This window comes from Echinops telfairi, unplaced genomic scaffold (assembly GCF_000313985.2).
Source record: "Echinops telfairi isolate 266 unplaced genomic scaffold, ASM31398v2 ScPeMD7_11;HRSCAF=52, whole genome shotgun sequence".
Taxonomy (NCBI): Eukaryota; Metazoa; Chordata; class Mammalia; order Afrosoricida; family Tenrecidae; genus Echinops; species Echinops telfairi.
The window spans coordinates 10,236,658-10,241,470 of record NW_022103908.1 but is presented as its reverse complement, the minus strand read 5'-3'; positions in this window follow the sequence as shown (position 1 = coordinate 10,241,470).

The following is a 4,813-nucleotide window of genomic DNA, read 5'->3' as shown; positions in this document are numbered from 1 at the left end:
GAGCGGATCTGCCAGCAGCTTCATCTGACTAGACACTCTGCAGATGGGTATGGGGCTCCCACTGTCCGCCATAGCCTTCCACAAATTGTTCACAATTTAAGGTCTGAGACTTCTCCCTTCGCCATATTTTGATTTTGTTCTTGTCACCTTTGGATCACCCAAACTGGTGTGCTCCTTCCATGTGGACTGACTTTGTTGACTCCTCACTTATTTGAATACAAGCCTTTAAGACCCCAGACGCTATTCTGATTGATAGACGGGCACCAGCTGCTTTCTTCCTCACACTTTGCTGTAGCACCTATCTCTTCAGGGATCATTTCATGAAGGTAAGTATCAAGCAGGGCCATGTGATCAGAAGTAACTGTTCTTGGATTGGGGCTACCGCTCAGTGAAAGCCCAGACACCATCTGCTTGTCCCTGGGATATGCATGACTCAGGTTGACTTTGGCAGTCCTATTATGACAAAACCCAAACCCCATAAGACCAACTACACCAACAACAGCAACAAACCAACCAGCAAACAAACAAAAACAAACTAAAGGCAAGAAAACAAAAGCCCATAGAAACAAACATGTAAAACATTGTCAATCATCCCCCTGGGGTATAAGGGGATTGCACTGATAACATCATTAATTTCCCCATGACACAGCACTCTGGACACTAGGTATGAGTTGCAGCTTCTCTGAGAGCTACAACCAGGAGTTGCTGTCCTACACAGTTCCATCTCCCCATTCAATTGAACTCTGTTTACCATCAGAGTGGGGATTCGTGCTGGGGGGGAAACTTTGTGGATCAAGTCTTCTGCGTGCAGGTCCCTGCATTAAAAGACGAGAAAGACATGTATTGACACAGACGTTATAACATGGCAGCAGTAGTGAGGATGGCATCGAAATGAGCAGTATTTCATTCTGTTTTATGTAGAGTTGCTATGAGTCTGACCCTAACAACAGCAAACAACCCATGCCTTCCTCCAAATCATTGGTAAAATGTTGACCAAGAGATATCCAAACAAGAGAGCTCTCTGATAGGTTCTAGGGGTACTGGTAGCACATTATGAGCTACTAGCTGCAAGATCAGTGGTTCAAACTCAACAGAGGCTCTGCTGGAGAAAGAAGAGGCCTTTTGCTTGTGTAGTAATTTAAAGTCTTGGAAATTCAAAGGGCCGGTTCGACGCCACCCTATTGGGTGGCTAGTCATAGAAATCGACGTGATGGCAATGACTTTGGCTGGAGTCTGGGGATGTGCGCTAGATGTTGGCCTGCTCACCCAAAGGTGGGCTATACAAACCCACCAGCTGCTCCACCAGAGAAAGAGAAGGTGATGTGCTTCTGTAAAAATGTCATCTTGGAAACCTGGTGTAGGATCACAAGGAGTCGGAAATCAGTTGCTTTATGGGTATGTTTTTTTCCAACTAGCTGTAAATTAATTTTACTGGATTGTGGCCTAATTTACATATCAGATTATCTTGTCCAGGAGAATAAGGATATTTTTCCGCATGCCTCTATCACCCCTCCTGGCTACCTCCTTATCTAACACTGCTGCTGCGTGCCTTAGGCCAATTCCAACCCATAACAAGCTTATAGCACAAAAGGGAATTGCCCCATAGAGTGTCCTAGACTGTAATCTTTATGAGAGCAGATAGCCGGGCTGTTCCCCCTAGAACAGCTGGGGAGTTGGGGTTGGTTTTTTTTTTTTTTGCCTAACAGCTTGCAGGGGTCCTTTGACCAGTCTAACAGCCCCATCAACAGAGAAATCTGCCTTCGTTTATAGCTCCACTTGTTCTTATGGAAAATTTACATTAGTTCTTATAATTTCTTTTATAATCTAGTCTAAGATATCAATAGAGGTGGATTCAAATTCATCAGGAAGATGTTTTATTTTATTTCATCTAAAAGGCAAGTAGCAGTCCCCAAAATTCTAGTCCTTTCAAGCGAGGTCACTGCCTTTCTGTGTGACCTAAGGAAGGAATGTCGCTGTGGTTTTTCTTAAACTTTTTATTTTGAATTAGGTGAAGGTTCACAGAGCAGATTATCAGTTCTGGTACACATTTTGTTTCAAGTCACCGACTGCAAGGAGATTTACTTTTTAAACAGAAATCTTCCCCATTTTTTTAAGAGAGAGCGAAAGAAAACTAAGTCTTTGACCTCAGTAACTACTTTATTCTCAAAAATGTTATTAATATCATTTCACAAATACTAATTACTACAGCATTGTAACTAAAACACCAGAAAGTTTTGGAAAATCAATGACTATATAAACAATTAGAATAACCCCCTCCCAGAAAAGTGGGTGAAGGGAGACATCGGTCAGTGTAAGACATGAAAAAAAAAATTTTTTTAATAAATTATCATGAGTTCATGAGGGAGGGAAGGTAAGAGAGGGAGAGGGGGAACAAGAAGCTGATACCAAGGGCTCAAGTAGAAAGAAAATGTTTTCAAAATGATGATGGCAATAAATGTACAAATGTGCTTGGCACAATGGATGAATGTATGGATTGTGATAAGTTGTATCAGCCCCCAATAAAATGATTTTTAAAAAACAAAACTAAAACAATAGTAGATATTTTGTAGTCCCTGTGGACAAAACCATGTGATTTGAAGTATTTTTGTAATTGGATAATTAAGACAGTTCTGACTGACTGGCGGGAACTTTCACAGCGATCGAGTTAATGCTGACTCATAGCAACCCTATAAGACAGCTAAAAAAAGCAGAAAAAAATGTTTAAAAAGGTTTCCACTCACTTACTAATAATATTGTAACTAACCATGTTATAAATAATTCAATGTAGAAAGATTTTACAAAACAAAGTTACTGGTAGTATTCATATAATCTAATAAATATTACCTTTAAGCAGTTTGCTACATCACACATTATTCTATGATAAAAATTGATAATAAACTTAAAAAAACCATCTACACTAAATCTACCATCTGCTAGACTGGTAGCTGTGTTGACTGCATATTTTTCACAATCTGTGCATGTGAAGTGTGGTGCTGAAGAAGAATATTGAAGGTGCCCTGGGCCGCTAAACAAACAAATGGATCTGTGTTGGAAAAAGTATGGCCAGAATGTTCCTTAGAAGCAAGGATGGACATGTTGTCAGGAGAGACCAGTCCCTGGAGAAGGACATCATGTTTGGGAAAGCAGAGGGGCAGCGAAGGAGTGGAAGGTCCCCAAGGAGATGGATTGACACCACAGCTGCATAGGCTCAAGCACAGGAACAATTGTGAGGATGGAGCAGTCCCAGGCAATGTTTTGTTCTGTTGTGTGTTTTGTTCTGTTGATCACCATGGGCTGGAACCTACTCGAAGGCTCCTAACAACAACAACAGCACGTAGTAAATAGAGCCCCTGTGTTACAGACTTCAATAGATCCTCTCTCAGAGGAAGCTGCTCTGCACTTGTAGACTGTCTCAAAGACGAAAGCTTTTGGCAACTCTATGCTGTCTTTTATTTTAGGAGACTCCTCAGCCATCATAGTTCATGTGTACCAAGTGGTTTAGACCAATGAGGATATACCCAAGACATTTGCTTGGGTATATAAGCAAATGGAGCCCTGCTGGTGTAGTGGGTCATGACCCACAAGGTCATGCTTACCGAAAGGTCAGCCGTTCAAATCCAACAGCTGCTCAGTGCAAGCTTCCTATAGAGTTGCTGTAAATGAGACGGACACAATGGTAATGGACTTGGTTTATATTTTGCAGAAGGGACCCAACTCAACCAGCAGCCCACCTTGAGCTCCACAGCAACTTTATTTAGGGTTCCTGAGCCTCTAAGGGGAAAAGCCAACCTCATCTTTCTCCTCAGGAAAGGCTGTGTGGTTTGACTCATTGCAGAAATCAATACTATTTCCCAAAGTGTTTTCAGCTGAACACTAGTTCCTCTGACAGCCTCAGGGCTGTGCTACCAAATGTTTGACGACATTTCATCTTCCTACGAGTCTCTTGCAGACTCAAAGGGCTCAGAGAAGCCCTTCTCGAGAAAAGAAAGAAACCCATTGCGCTCTCCTGAACCCGAGCTAGAGTTTCCACAGAAGCAGATTTGGTGTAAATCGTTAAAATGTGTTCATAGTTTTCTTTTTACTCTCTGGGCCTCCTCCCGTGTTTGTCCAGAGATACTGAGAAGTTTGAAAACATTCTTATGTAAATGTAAGGTCCTCACCAGGCTCAGATAGGCTGTAGTGTTTAGAAGGGCCGCCTCGCATCCCGAGGCCTCATTTGGCCTTCGAAATGACCCCGTTTCCTTACTCGATGTTATTCTTATTTTACACCTGAAGAAAAAGATCTAGACTTGTTAAGGAGTTGCTCAGCCCACTCCAATGTAGCTTTTCTCAAATCAAGTTCAGTGTCTTTCACTGAAAGTCTTGACCTTTCAGCCTTTGATCATTGAAAAAGCTTATCACCATTTAAAAACAACAACAGAGAGAAGAGGGCAAGGTTGTATGGGAGATATAAGATGACCTTTGCTTTTACGTATTGGGCTGCTTCCGTAGTTCGAAACCATCAGCCTTTCCTCGAGAGAAAGATGAGGCTTTCAACTCCAGGAAAGAGTTCGTCTTGGACCCCCACAGGGGCAGGTCTACCCCGCTCTGAGTCAGGGTCTCTATGAGTCAGCATTGAGTAGATGGCAGGAAGTCTGGGGTTCTGGTTTTAGCTGTTGTTAGGTCCCATGGTGTCACTTCACACTCGTAAGGACGCTACAACTCACAGCCCCCCAGTGAAGGAAAAAGACCAGGCCAAGTTTTGTTTTTAGAAGGAATTACCAGGTTTCCCTACCTAGTCGCCCTTCACCTGGAAGCTCCCAGGAAACCTGTT